The sequence below is a fragment of the Nerophis lumbriciformis genome, linkage group LG11, assembly GCF_033978685.3.
Source record: "Nerophis lumbriciformis linkage group LG11, RoL_Nlum_v2.1, whole genome shotgun sequence".
NCBI lineage: Eukaryota > Metazoa > Chordata > Actinopteri > Syngnathiformes > Syngnathidae > Nerophis > Nerophis lumbriciformis.
Window position 1 is genome coordinate 52,020,828 of NC_084558.2, and position 15,411 is coordinate 52,036,238.

At 42.3% G+C, this 15,411-nt stretch overlaps 1 long non-coding RNA gene across 1 annotated transcript in view; it reads left to right on the plus strand.

Moving 5' to 3' along the window:
• LOC140679152 (uncharacterized) overlaps nt 1–15,411 on the plus strand; it is a 28,188-nt gene that overhangs the window by 8,367 nt on the left and 4,410 nt on the right. Inside the window, exon 2 of the long non-coding RNA XR_012050726.1 lies at nt 1–11. This exon is cut by the window's left edge and continues 64 nt beyond it. This is a non-coding gene — a long non-coding RNA (uncharacterized lncRNA). The remainder of the gene's footprint in view (nt 12–15,411) is intronic.

The window sequence follows — 15,411 nt, forward strand, 5'->3', positions numbered from 1 at the left end:
CTCAGACATAGGTAAGAGCACTTTTCTTCTCTTTTTTTTTTTTTTTCTTTCTGGGGGATTAACAGCGGCACTATTGTGTGCGTGTGTGTGTGTGTGTGTGTGTGTGTGTGTGTGTGTGTGTGTGTGTGTGTGTGTGTGTGTGTGTGTGTGTGTGTATCTTCACACACACTTAACTTCATTGAGACGCCAGTTGTGCAAGAAAGGTGATCATTTGTCAACTCAATTGTGTGAACAAAAGATGTGAAACAGCTTTTCGTGTGTGTGTGTGTGTGTGTGTGTGTGTGTGTGTGTGTGTGTGTGTGTGTGTGTGTGTGTGTGTGTGTGTGTGTGTGTGTGTGTGTGTGTGTACTTGTATTTCTGCCCTTCTTGAGACATCAAGAAGGAAAAGTATCTTCCATATGAGGAGGTGTGAAGAAGTGATGACATAAATCATGGTCCCAATAACATTGCATCTAATAGAGAGCCAAATACAGGTAAAAGCCAGTAAATTAGAATATTTTGAAAAACTTGATTTATTTCAGTAATTGCATTCAAAAGGTGTAACTTGTACATTATATTTATTCATTGCACACAGACTGATGCATTCAAATGTTTATTTCATTTAATTTTGATGATTTGAAGTGGCAACAAATGAAAATCCAAAATTCCGTGTGTCACAAAATTAGAATATTACTTAAGGCTAATACAAAAAAGGGATTTTTAGAAATGTTGGCCAACTGAAAAGTATGAAAATGAAAAATATGAGCATGTACAATACTCAATACTTGGTTGGAGCTCCTTTTGCCTCAATTACTGCGTTAATGCGGCGTGGCATGGAGTCCATGAGTTTCTGGCACTGCTCAGGTGTTATGAGAGCCCAGGTTGCTCTGATAGTGGCCTTCAACTCTTCTGCGTTTTTGGGTCTGGCATTCTGCATCTTCCTTTTCACAATACCCCACAGATTTTCTATGGGGCTAAGGTCAGGGGAGTTGGCGGGCCAATTTAGAACAGAAATACCATGGTCCGTAAACCAGGCACGGGTAGATTTTGCGTTGTGTGCAGGCGCCAAGTCCTGTTGGAACTTGAAATCTCCATCTCCATAGAGCAGGTCAGCAGCAGGAAGCATGAAGTGCTCTAAAACTTGCTGGTAGACGGCTGCGTTGACCCTGGATCTCAGGAAACAGAGTGGACCGACACCAGCAGATGACATGGCACCCCAAACCATCACTGATGGTGGAAACTTTACACTAGACTTCAGGCAACGTGGATCCTGTGCCTCTCCTGTCTTCCTCCAGACTCTGGGACCTCGATTTCCAAAGGAAATGCAAAATTTGCATGGTTGGGTGATGGTTTGGGGTGCCATGTCATCTGCTGGTGTCGGTCCACTCTGTTTCCTGAGATCCAGGGTCAACGCAGCCGTCTACCAGCAAGTTTTAGAGCACTTCATGCTTCCTGCTGCTGACCTGCTCTATGGAGATGGAGATTTCAAGTTCCAACAGGACTTGGCGCCTGCACACAGCGCAAAATCTACCCGTGCCTGGTTTACGGACCATGGTATTTCTGTTCTAAATTGGCCCGCCAACTCCCCTGACCTTAGCCCCATAGAAAATCTGTGGGGTATTGTGAAAAGGAAGATGCAGAATGCCAGACCCAAAAACGCAGAAGAGTTGAAGGCCACTATCAGAGCAACCTGGGCTCTCATAACACCTGAGCAGTGCCAGAAACTCATGGACTCCATGCCACGCCGCATTAACGCAGTAATTGAGGCAAAAGGAGCTCCAACCAAGTATTGAGTATTGTACATGCTCATATTTTTCATTTTCATACTTTTCAGTTGGCCAACATTTCTAAAAATCCCTTTTTTGTATTAGCCTTAAGTAATATTCTAATTTTGTGACACACGGAATTTTGGATTTTCATTTGTTGCCACTTCAAATCATCAAAATTAAATGAAATAAACATTTGAATGCATCAGTCTGTGTGCAATGAATAAATATAATGTACAAGTTACACCTTTTGAATGCAATTACTGAAATAAATCAAGTTTTTCAAAATATTCTAATTTACTGGCTTTTACCTGTACTAGAGTCCGTGAACATTGCTCCAAAGTCTGTATTTTTTGTAGATTAAATGTGCAGGATGAACACATACACTACACTACTAAGACTATAGTGGACATTAACACTTAGCTTCTACAGCTGGGGTGCACAAAGTGCGGCACAGGGGCCATCTGTGGTCCCTGACTCCTTTGTCATCTGTGGTCCCTGACTCCTTTGTCATCTGTGGTCCCTGACTCCTTTGTCATCTGTGGTCCCTGACTCCTTTGTCATCTGTGGTCCCTGACTCCTTTGTCATCTGTGGTCCCTGACTCCTTTGTCATCTGTGGTCCCTGACTCCTTTGTCATGTGTGGTCCCTGACTCCTTTGTCATCGGTGGTCCCTGACTCCTTTGTCATCTGTGGTCCCTGACTCCTTTGTCATCGGTGGTCCCTGACTCCTTTGTCATCTGTGGTCCCTGACTCCTTTGTCATCTGTGGTCCCTGACTCCTTTGTCATCTGTGGTCCCTGACTGCTTTGTCATCTGTGGTCCCTGACTCCTTTGTCATCTGTGGTCCCTGACTCCTTTGTCATGTGTGGTCCCTGACTCCTTTGTCATCTGTGGTCCCCGACTCCTTTGTCATCTGTGGTCCCTGACTCCTTTGTCATCTGTGGTCCCTGACTCCTTTGTCATCTGTGGTCCCTGACTCCTTTGTCATCTGTGGTCCCTGACTCCTTTGTCATCGGTGGTCCCTGACTCCTTTGTCATCTGTGGTCCCTGACTCCTTTGTCATCTGTGGTCCCCGACTCCTTTGTCATCTGTGGTCCCTGACTCCTTTGTCATCGGTGGTCCCTGACTCCTTTGTCATCTGTGGTCCCTGACTCCTTTGTCATCTGTGGTCCCTGACTCCTTTGTCATCTGTGGTCCCTGACTGCTTTGTCATCTGTGGTCCCTGACTCCTTTGTCATCTGTGGTCCCTGACTCCTTTGTCATGTGTGGTCCCTGACTCCTTTGTCATCTGTGGTCCCCGACTCCTTTGTCATCTGTGGTCCCCGACTCCTTTGTCATCTGTGGTCCCTGACTCCTTTGTCATCTGTGGTCCCTGACTCCTTTGTCATCTGTGGTCCCTGACTCCTTTGTCATCTGTGGTCCCTGACTCCTTTGTCATCGGTGGTCCCTGACTCCTTTGTCATCTGTGGTCCCTGACTCCTTTGTCATCTGTGGTCCCTGACTCCTTTGTCATCTGTGGTCCCTGACTCCTTTGTCATCTGTGGTCCCTGACTCCTTTGTCATCTGTGGTCCCTGACTCCTTTGTCATCTGTGGTCCCTGACTGCTTTGTCATCTGTGGTCCCTGACTCCTTTGTCATCTGTGGTCCCTGACTCCTTTGTCATGTGTGGTCCCTGACTCCTTTGTCATCTGTGGTCCCCGACTCCTTTGTCATCTGTGGTCCCTGACTCCTTTGTCATCTGTGGTCCCTGACTCCTTTGTCATCTGTGGTCCCTGATTGCTTTGTCATCTGTGGTCCCTGACTCCTTTGTCATCTGTGGTCCCTGACTCCTTTGTCATCGGTGGTCCCTGACTCCTTTGTCGTCTGTGGTCCCTGACTCCTTTGTCATCTGTGGTCCCTGACTCCTTTGTCATCTGTGGTCCCTGACTCCTTTGTCATCTGTGGTCCCTGACTCCTTTTTCATCTGTGGTCCCTGACTCCTTTGTCATCTGTGGTCCCTGACTCCTTTGTCATCTGTGGTCCCTGACTCCTTTGTCATCTGTGGTCCCTGACTGCTTTGTCATCTGTGGTCCCTGACTCCTTTGTCATCTGTGGTCCCTGACTCCTTTGTCATGTGTGGTCCCTGACTCCTTTGTCATCTGTGGTCCCCGACTCCTTTGTCATCTGTGGTCCCTGACTCCTTTGTCATCTGTGGTCCCTGACTCCTTTGTCATCTGTGGTCCCTGATTGCTTTGTCATCTGTGGTCCCTGACTCCTTTGTCATCTGTGGTCCCTGACTCCTTTGTCATCGGTGGTCCCTGACTCCTTTGTCGTCTGTGGTCCCTGACTCCTTTGTCATCTGTGGTCCCTGACTCCTTTGTCATCTGTGGTCCCTGACTCCTTTGTCATCTGTGGTCCCTGACTCCTTTTTCATCTGTGGTCCCTGACTCCTTTGTCATCTGTGGTCCCTGACTCCTTTGTCATCTGTGGTCTCTGACTCCTTTGTCATGTGTGGTCCCTGACTCCTTTGCCATCTGTGGTCCCTGACTCCTTTGTCATCTGTGGTCCCTGACTCCTTTGTCATCTGTGGTCCCTGACTCCTTTGTCATCTGTGGTCCCTGACTCCTTTGTGGTGCCTGACTCCTTTGTCATCTGTGGTCCCTGACTCCTTTGTCATCTGTGGTCCCTGACTCCTTTGTCATCTGTGGTCCCTGACTCCTTTGTGGTGCCTGACTCCTTCGTCATCTGTGGTCCCTGACTCCTTTGTCATCTGTGGTCCCTGACTCCTTTGTCATGTGTGGTCCCTGACTTATTTGTCATCTGTGGTCCCTGACTCCTTTGTCATGTGTGGTCCCTGACTCCTTTGTCATCTGTGGTCCCTGACTCCTTTGTCATCTGTGGTCCCTGACTCCTTTGTCATCTGTGGTCCCTGACTCCTTTGTCATCTGTGGTCCCTGACTCCTTTGTCATCTGTGGTCCCTGACTCCTTTGTCATCTGTGGTCCCTGACTCCTTTGTCATCTGTGGTCCCTGACTCCTTTGTCATCTGTGGTCCCTGACTCCTTTGTCATCTGTGGTCCCTGACTCCTTTGTCATGTGTGGTCCCTGACTCCTTTGTCATCTGTGGTCCCTGACTCCTTTGTCATCTGTGGTCCCTGACTCCTTTGTCATCTGTGGTCCCTGACTCCTTTGTCATCTGTGGTCCCTGACTCCTTTGTCATCTGTGGTCCCTGACTCCTTTGTCATCTGTGGTCCCTGACTCCTTTGTCATCTGTGGTCCCTGACTCCTTTGTCATGTGTGGTCCCTGACTCCTTTGTCATCTGTGGTCCCTGACTCCTTTGTCATCTGTGGTCCCTGACTCCTTTGTCATCTGTGGTCCCTGACTCCTTTGTCATCTGTGGTCCCTGACTCCTTTGTCATCTGTGGTCCCTGACTCCTTTGTCATCTGTGGTCCCTGACTCCTTTGTCATCTGTGGTCCCTGACTCCTTTGTCATCTGTGGTCCCTGACTCCTTTGTCATCTGTGGTCCCTGACTCCTTTGTCATCTGTGGTCCCTGACTCCTTTGTCATCTGTGGTCCCTGACTCCTTTGTCATGTGTGGTCCCTGACTCCTTTGTCATCTGTGGTCCCTGACTCCTTTGTCATCTGTGGTCCCTGACTCCTTTGTCATCTGTGGTCCCTGACTCCTTTGTCATCTGTGGTCCCTGACTCCTTTGTCATCTGTGGTCCCTGACTCCTTTGTCATCTGTGGTCCCTGACTCCTTTGTCATCTGTGGTCCCTGACTCCTTTGTCATCTGTGGTCCCTGACTCCTTTGTCATCTGTGGTCCCTGACTCCTTTGTCATCGGTGGTCCCTGACTCCTTTGTCATCTGTGGTCCCTGACTCCTTTGTCATCTGTGGTCCCTGACTCCTTTGTGGTCCCTGACTCCTTTGTCATCTGTGGTCCCTGACTCCTTTGTCATCTGTGGTCCCTGACTCCTTTGTCATCTGTGGTCCCTGACTGCTTTGTCATCTGTGGTCCCTGACTCCTTTGTCATCTGTGGTCCCTGACTCCTTTGTCATCTGTGGTCCCTGACTCCTTTGTCATCGGTGGTCCCTGACTCCTTTGTCATCTGTGGTCCCTGACTGCTTTGTCATCTGTGGTCCCTGACTCCTTTGTCATCTGTGGTCCCTGACTCCTTTGTCATGTGTGGTCCCTGACTCCTTTGTCATGTGTGGTCCCTGACTCCTTTGTCATGTGTGGTCCCTGACTCCTTTGTCATGTGTGGTCCCTGACTCCTTTGTCATCTGTGGTCCCTGACTCCTTTGTGGTCCCTGACTCCTTTGTCATCTGTGGTCCCTGACTCCTTTGTCATCTGTGGTCCCTGACTCCTTTGTCATCTGTGGTCCCTGACTGCTTTGTCATCTGCGGTCCCTGACTCCTTTGTCATCTGTGGTCCCTGACTCCTTTGTCATCTGTGGTCCCTGACTCCTTTGTCATCGGTGGTCCCTGACTCCTTTGTCATCTGTGGTCCCTGACTGCTTTGTCATCTGTGGTCCCTGACTCCTTTGTCATCTGTGGTCCCTGACTCCTTTGTCATGTGTGGTCCCTGACTCCTTTGTCATGTGTGGTCCCTGACTCCTTTGTCATGTGTGGTCCCTGACTCCTTTGTCATGTGTGGTCCCTGACTCCTTTGTCATCTGTGGTCCCTGACTCCTTTGTCATCTGTGGTCCCTGACTCCTTTGTCATCTGTGGTCCCTGACTCCTTTGTCATCTGTGGTCCCTGACTCCTTTGTCATGTGTGGTCCCTGACTCCTTTGTCATGTGTGGTCCCTGACTCCTTTGTCATCTGTGGTCCCTGACTCCTTTGTCATCTGTGGTCCCTGACTCCTTTGTCATCTGTGGTCCCTGACTCCTTTGTCATCTGTGGTCCCTGACTCCTTTGTCATCTGTGGTCCCTGACTCCTTTTGGTGACACGTAGTGTCCACAAAAATTCATTACATTAAATGATGCGGACACGTCTGTTACTGGATACTGTCCAATATGCGTTGTATGTGCAAGTAATATTCAACTCTAATATTTAATAGTTGTCTATATATATATAATGATTATTACTATGTTGTCTAGCTGGTGTGCTCGGCTGTTGTGTAGCTGCCACTAGCCTACACGCATGCAAAGATCATCTTTAAACAAGGAGCTCTCACTCTGCACCAGATGTTCGTCCATTCTATTCTTAAATGTCACCTTACTATCGCCATGGTTACCAACTTGGGGTTGTCACGGCAGCGCCCCAGGTGACGCCATGTTGGACGCTGGATAATTGTGTTGGGACGAGGGGACGCCATAACGCTTCTACCTTCCTCCGGCGGGGACGCTTCAAAAGGTGATGATGGTCCAATTCCCTGCCCTGCTTTTGTCTCCTTCCAACAATGGCATCTTGGCTTTAAAACACTGGAAAAGGTGTTGTATAGAGGATCTTTGACTAGCCTTTTCTGTCAGATATAGAGGATCTTTGATTACAATGTTTGCAGTAGGTGCTTAGGAACAGCAGAGCGCTCCTGTTCTAAAGGATCTTTGATTGGATTTTTTACAGTAGGTGCTTAAAAACAGCACAGCGCTCCTGTCATATTGAGAGGATCTTTGATTAGATTTTTTTTTTTTTTTTTTTTTTTACAGTAGGTGCTTAAAAACAGCACAGCGCTCCTGTCATATTGAGAGGATCTTTGATTAGATTTATTTATTTTTTATTTTTTTTACAGTAGGTGCTTAAAAACAGCACAGCGCTCCTGTCATATTGAGAGGATCTTTGATTAGATTTTTTTTTTTTTTTTTTTTTACAGTAGATGCTTAAAAACAGCACAGCGCTCCTGTCATATTGAGAGGATCTTTGATTAGATTTTTATTTTATTTTTTTTTTACAGTAAGTGCTTAAAAACAGCACAGCGCTCCTGTCATATTGAGAGGATCTTTGATTAGATTTTTTTTTTTTTTTTTTTTTTTACAGTAGGTGCTTAAAAACAGCACAGCGCTCCTGTCATATTGAGAGGATCTTTGATTAGATTTTTTTTTTTTTTTTTTACAGTAGGTGCTTAAAAACAGCACAGCGCTCCTGTCATATTGAGAGGATCTTTGATTAGATTTTTATTTTTTTTATTTTTTTTACAGTAGGTGCTTAAAAACAGCACATCGCTCCTGTCATATTGAGAGGATCTTTGATTGGAGTTTTTGCAGTAGGTGCTTAAAAATAGCAGCACACTCATGTTGTATAAAGGATCTTTGACTAGAATGTTTGCCGAAGGCCCTTAAGAACCGCAGAGCGCTGCTGTCATGTAAAGGATCTTTGACTAGATTTTTTTTGCAGCTCCTTTAACAGCAGTTTGCTCATGTTGTATAGAGGATCTTTGACTAGATTTTTTTTGCGGCTCCTTTAACAGCAGTTTGCTCATGTTGTATAGAGGATCTTTGACTAGATTTTTTTTGCAGCTCCTTTAACAGCAGTTTGCTCATGTTGTATAAAGGATCTTTGACTAGAATGTTTGCAGGAGCTCCTTAAACAGCAGAGCGCTTCTATAAAGGATCTTTGATTATATATTTTTTTTACAGTAGGTCCTTAAACAGCAGTTTGCTCATGTTGTATAGAGGATCTTTGACTAAAATGTTTACCGCAGATTCCTAAGAACTGCAGAGCGCTCCTGTCATATAGAGGATCTTTGACTATAATTTTTGCAGGAGCTCTTTAAACAGCAGTTTACTCATGTTGTATAGAGGATCTTTGACTAAAATGTTTACCGCAGATTCCTAAGAACTGCAGAGCGCTCCTGTCATATAAAGGATCTTTGATTAGGTTTTTTTTTTTTACAGTAGGTCCTTCAACAGCAGTTTGCTCATGTTGTATAGAGGATCTTTGACTAAAATGTTTACCGCAGATTCCTAACAACGGCAGAGCGCTCCTGTCATGTAGAGGATCTTTGACTATAATTTTTGCAGGAGCTCTTTAAACAGCAGAGCGCTCCTGTCGTGTAAAGGATCTTTGATTAGATTTTTTTTTTTACAGTAGGTCCTTAAACAGCAGTTTGCTCATGTTGTATAGAGGATCTTTGACTAGAATGTTTGCAGGAGCTCCTTAAACAGCAGAGCGCTTCTATAAAGGATCTTTGATTATATATTTTTTTTACAGTAGGTCCTTAAACAGCAGTTTGCTCATGTTGTATAGAGGATCTTTGACTAAAATGTTTGCCGCAGATTTCTAAGAACGGCAGAGCGCTCCTGTCATATAGAGGATCTTTGACTATAATTTTTGCAGGAGCTCCTTAAACAGCAGAGCGCTCCTATAAAGGATCTTTGATTATATTTTTTTTTACAGTAGGTCCTTAAACAGCAGTTTGCTCATGTTGTATAGAGGATCTTTGACTAGAATGTTTGCCAAAGGCCCTTAAGAACCGCAGAGCGCTGCTGTCATGTAAAGGATCTTTGACTAGATTTTTTTTGCAGCTCTTTTAACAGCAGTTTTCTCATGTTGTATAGAGGATCTTTGACTAAAATGTTTGCCGCAGATCCCTAACAACGGCAGAGCGCTCCTGTCATATAAAGGATCTTTGACTATAATTTTTGCAGGAGCTCTTTAAACAGCAGAGCGCTCCTGTCGTATAAAGGATCTTTGATTAGGTTTTTTTTTTTACAGTAGGTCCTTAAACAGCAGTTTGCTCATGTTGTATAGAGGATCTTTGACTAAAATGTTTACCGCAGATTCCTAACAACGGCAGAGCGCTCCTGTCATGTAGAGGATCTTTGACTATAATTTTTGCAGGAGCTCTTTAAACAGCAGAGCGCTCCTGTCGTGTAAAGGATCTTTGATTAGATTTTTTTTTTTACAGTAGGTCCTTAAACAGCAGTTTGCTCATGTTGTATAGAGGATCTTTGACTAGAATTTTTGCCACCGAGCCCTAAGCACTGCAGAGTGCCCCTGTCATATATAGGATCTTTGACTAGAATTTTTGCAGGAGCTCCCTAAACAAGCAGTGTGCTCCTGTTTATTTAAAGGATCTTTGATTAGATATTTTTTTTACAGTAGGTGCTTAAAAACAACACAGCACTCCTGTCATATTGAGAGGATCTTTGATTGGAGTTTTTGCAGTAGGTGCTTAAAAACAGCAGCACACTCATGTCGTATAGAGGATCTTTGACTATTTTTTTTGCCGCAGATCCCTAAGAACGGCAGAGCGCTCCTGTCATTTAAAGGATCTTTGATTAGAATTTTTGCAGGAGCTCCTTAAACAGCAGTTTGCCCATTTTGTATAGAGGATCTTTGACTACAATTTTTGCCACATATCCCTAAGTTAGGCAGAATGCTCCTGTCATACAGAGGATCTTTGACTAGAATTTTTTCAGGAACTCCCTAAACAAGCACTGCGCTCCTGTTTAAATAAAGGATCTTTGATTAGATTTTTTTTTTTAACAGTAGGTGCTTAAAAACAGCACAGCACTCCTGTCATATTGAGAGGATCTTTGATTAGATTTTTTTACAGTAGGTCCTTACAGAGAGCACAGTGCTCCTGTCATTTGGAGGATCTTTGATTACAATGTTTACTGGAGGTGCTTAAAAACAGCAGAACTCTTCTTTTTTGCAGCAATGTGCTCATGTTATATAAAGGATCTTTGATTATAATTTTTTGCAGTAGGTGCTAAAAAAAAAAAAAAAACAGTAGACCATTCCTGTCGTTTAAAGGATCTTTGCTCTTTTTTAAGGACATCTGGCAAACTTTCTAGTCAAAGACCCTTTCAACGACAGGACTGCTGTTTTTTTTTTTTTTAGCACTTACTGCAAAATTTAAAATCAAAGATCCTTTATAAAAGGAGCGCTCTGCCTTTTTTAAGGACATCCGGCAAATTTTCTGATCAGAGCGCTCCTGTCAGAGGATCTTTGACTAGAATTTTTGCCGTATATCCTTAACAGCAGGGCGCTCCTTTTATAAAGGATCTTTGATTAATTTTTTTTTTACTGCAAAAATTCCAATCAAAGATCCTTTATAAAAGGAGCGCTCTGCTGTTCTTAAGGATCTACGGCCAAAATTCTAGTCAAAGATCCTCTTTATGACAGAAGCACTCTGCTGTTCTAAAGGACCTATGGAAAAAATGTAGTCAAAGATCCTTTGCTGCTTTTTTTAAAGACCTACTGTAAAAAAGAAATTCCAATCAAAGATCCTTTATAAAAGGAGTGCTCTGCTGTTAAGGATCTACAGCCAAAATTCTAGGCAAAGATCCTCTAAATGACAGAAGCACTCTGCTGTTCTAAAAGACCTACGGAAAAAATGTAGAGTGCTTCTGTCATTTAGAGGATCTTTGCCTAGAATTTTGGCTGTAGATCCTTAACAGCAGAGCACTCCTTTTATAAAGGATCTTTGATTGGAATTTTTGCAGTAAGTGCTTAAAAAAAACAACAGTACACCACTCCTGTTGTTTAAAGGATCTTTGATTAGAAAATATGCTGGATGTCCTTAAAAAGAGCAAAGATCCTTTAAACGGAGTGGTTTGCTGTTTTTTTTTTTAGCACTTACTGCAAAAATTCCAATCAAAGATCCTTTATAAAAGGAGCGCTCTGCTGTTCTTAAGGATCTACGGCCAAAATTCTAGTCAAAGATCCTCTTTATGACAGAAGCACTCTGCTGTTCTAAAGGACCTATGGAAAAAATGTAGTCAAAGATCCTTTGCTGCTTTTTTTAAAGACCTACTGTAAAAAAGAAATTCCAATCAAAGATCCTTTATAAAAGGAGTGCTCTGCTGTTAAGGATCTACAGCCAAAATTCTAGGCAAAGATCCTCTAAATGACAGAAGCACTCTGCTGTTCTAAAAGACCTACGGAAAAAATGTAGAGTGCTTCTGTCATTTAGAGGATCTTTGCCTAGAATTTTGGCTGTAGATCCTTAACAGCAGAGCACTCCTTTTATAAAGGATCTTTGATTGGAATTTTTGCAGTAAGTGCTAAAAAAAACAACAGCAGACTACTCCTGTCGTTTAAAGGATCTTTGATTAGAAAATATGCTGGATGTCCTCAAAAAGAGCAAAGATCCTTTAAACGACAGGAGTGGTCTGCTGTTGTTGTTTTTAGCACTTACTGCAAAAATTCCAATCAAAGATCCTTTATAAAAGGAGCGCTCTGCTGTTCTTAAGGATCTACGGCCAAAATTCTAGTCAAAGATCCTCTTTATGACAGAAGCACTCTGCTGTTCTAAAGGACCTATGGAAAAAATGTAGTCAAAGATCCTTTGCTGCTTTTTTTAAAGACCTACTGTAAAAAAGAAATTCCAATCAAAGATCCTTTATAAAAGGAGTGCTCTGCTGTTAAGGATCTACAGCCAAAATTCTAGGCAAAGATCCTCTAAATGACAGAAGCACTCTGCTGTTCTAAAAGACCTACGGAAAAAATGTAGAGTGCTTCTGTCATTTAGAGGATCTTTGCCTAGCATTTTGGCCGTAGATCCTTAACAACAGCAGAGCACTCCATTTATAAAGGATCTTTGATTGGAATTTTTGCAGTAAGTGCTAAAAAAACAACAGCAGACCACTCTTGTCGTTTAAAGGATCTTTGATTAGGAAAATATGCTGGATGTCCTTAAAAAGAGCAAAGATCCTTTAAACGGTGTGGTCTGCTGTTTTTTTTTTTAGCACTTACTGCAAAAATTCCAATCAAAGATCCTTTATAAAAGGAGCGCTCTGCTGTTCTTAAGGACCTATGGAAAAAATGTAGTCAAAGATCCTTTGCTGCTTTTTTTAAAGACCTACTGTAAAAAAGAAATTCCAATCAAAGATCCTTTATAAAAGGAGTGCTCTGCTGTTAAGGATCTACAGCCAAAATTCTAGGCAAAGATCCTCTAAATGACAGAAGCACTCTGCTGTTCTAAAAGACCTACGGAAAAAATGTAGAGTGCTTCTGTCATTTAGAGGATCTTTGCCTAGCATTTTGGCCGTAGATCCTTAACAGCAGAGCACTCCTTTTATAAAGGATCTTTGATTGGAATTTCTTTTTTACAGTAGGTCTTTAAAAAAAGCAGCAAAGGATCTTTGACTACATTTTTTCCATAGGTCCTTTAGAACAGCAGAGTGCTTCTGTCATAAAGAGGACCTTTGACTAGCATTTTGGCCGTAGATCCTTAAGAACAGCAGAGCGCTCCTTTTATAAAGGATCTTTGATTGGAATTTTTGCAGTAAGTGCTAAAAAAAAACAACAGCAGACCACTCCGTTTAAAGGATCTTTGCTCTTTTTAAGGACATCCAGCATATTTTCCTAATCAAAGATCCTTTAAACGACAGGAGTGGTCTGCTGTTGTTTTTTTTAGCACTTACTGCAAAAATTCCAATCAAAGATCCTTTATAAAAGGAGTGCTCTGCTGTTAAGGATCTACAGCCAAAATTCTAGGCAAAGATCCTCTTTATGACAGAAGCACTCTGCTGTTCTAAAAGACCTACGGAAAAAATGTAGAGTGCTTCTGTCAATTAGAGGATCTTTGCCTAGAATTTTGGCTGTAGATCCTTAACAGCAGAGCACTCCTTTTATAAAGGATCTTTGATTGGAATTTTTGCAGTAAGTGCTTAAAAAAAACAACAGTACACCACTCCTGTTGTTTAAAGGATCTTTGATTAGAAAATATGCTGGATGTCCTTAAAAAGAGCAAAGATCCTTTAAACGGAGTGGTTTGCTGTTTTTTTTTAGCACTTACTGCAAAAATTCCAATCAAAGATCCTTTATAAAAGGAGCGCTCTGCTGTTCTTAAGGATCTACGGCCAAAATTCTAGTCAAAGATCCTCTTTATGACAGAAGCACTCTGCTGTTCTAAAGGACCTATGGAAAAAATGTAGTCAAAGATCCTTTGCTGCTTTTTTTAAAGACCTACTGTAAAAAAGAAATTCCAATCAAAGATCCTTTATAAAGGGAGTGCTCTGCTGTTAAGGATCTACAGCCAAAATTCTAGGCAAAGATCCTCTAAATGACAGAAGCACTCTGCTGTTCTAAAAGACCTACGGAAAAAATGTAGAGTGCTTCTGTCAATTAGAGGATCTTTGACTAGAATTTTGGCTGTAGATCCTTAACAGCAGAGCACTCCTTTTATAAAGGATCTTTGATTGGAATTTTTGCAGTAAGTGCTAAAAAAAACAACAGCAGACCACTCCTGTCGTTTAAAGGATCTTTGATTAGGAAAATATGCTGGATGTCCTTAAAAAGAGCAAAGATCCTTTAAACGGAGTGGTCTGCTGTTGTTGTTTTTTTTAGCACTTACTGCAAAAATTCCAATCAAAGATCCTTTATAAAAGGAGCGCTCTGCTGTTCTTAAGGACCTATGGAAAAAATGTAGTCAAAGATCCTTTGCTGCTTTTTTTAAAGACCTACTGTAAAAAAGAAATTCCAATCAAAGATCCTTTATAAAAGGAGTGCTCTGCTGTTAAGGATCTACAGCCAAAATTCTAGGCAAAGATCCTCTAAATGACAGAAGCACTCTGCTGTTCTAAAAGACCTACGGAAAAAATGTAGAGTGCTTCTGTCAATTAGAGGATCTTTGACTAGAATTTTGGCTGTAGATCCTTAACAGCAGAGCACTCCTTTTATAAAGGATCTTTGATTGGAATTTTTGCAGTAAGTGCTAAAAAAAACAACAGCAGACCACTCCTGTCGTTTAAAGGATCTTTGATTAGGAAAATATGCTGGATGTCCTTAAAAAGAGCAAAGATCCTTTAAACGGAGTGGTCTGCTGTTGTTGTTTTTTTTAGCACTTACTGCAAAAATTCCAATCAAAGATCCTTTATAAAAGGAGCGCTCTGCTGTTCTTAAGGACCTATGGAAAAAATGTAGTCAAAGATCCTTTGCTGCTTTTTTTAAAGACCTACTGTAAAAAAGAAATTCCAATCAAAGATCCTTTATAAAAGGAGTGCTCTGCTGTTAAGGATCTACAGCCAAAATTATAGGCAAAGATCCTCTAAATGACAGAAGCACTCTGCTGTTCTAAAAGACCTACGGAAAAAATGTAGAGTGCTTCTGTCATTTAGAGGATCTTTGCCTAGAATTTTGGCTGTAGATCCTTAACAGCAGAGCACTCCTTTTATAAAGGATCTTTGATTGGAATTTTTGCAGTAAGTGCTAAAAAAACAACAGCAGACCACTCTTGTCGTTTAAAGGATCTTTGATTAGGAAAATATGCTGGATGTCCTTAAAAAGAGCAAAGATCCTTTAAACGGAGTGGTCTGCTGTTGTTTTTTTAGCACTTACTGCAAAAATTCCAATCAAAGATCCTTTATAAAAGGAGCGCTCTGCTGTTCTTAAGGACCTATGGAAAAAATGTAGTCAAAGATCCTTTGCTGCTTTTTTTAAAGACCTACTGTAAAAAAGAAATTCCAATCAAAGATCCTTTATAAAAGGAGTGCTCTGCTGTTAAGGATCTACAGCCAAAATTATAGGCAAAGATCCTCTAAATGACAGAAGCACTCTGCTGTTCTAAAAGACCTACGGAAAAAATGTAGAGTGCTTCTGTCATTTAGAGGATCTTTGCCTAGAATTTTGGCTGTAGATCCTTAACAGCAGAGCACTCCTTTTATAAAGGATCTTTGATTGGAATTTTTGCAGTAAGTGCTAAAAAAAACAACAACAGCAGACCACTCCTGTCGTTTAAAGGATCTTTGATTAGAAAATATGCTGGATGTCCTCAAAAAGAGCAAAG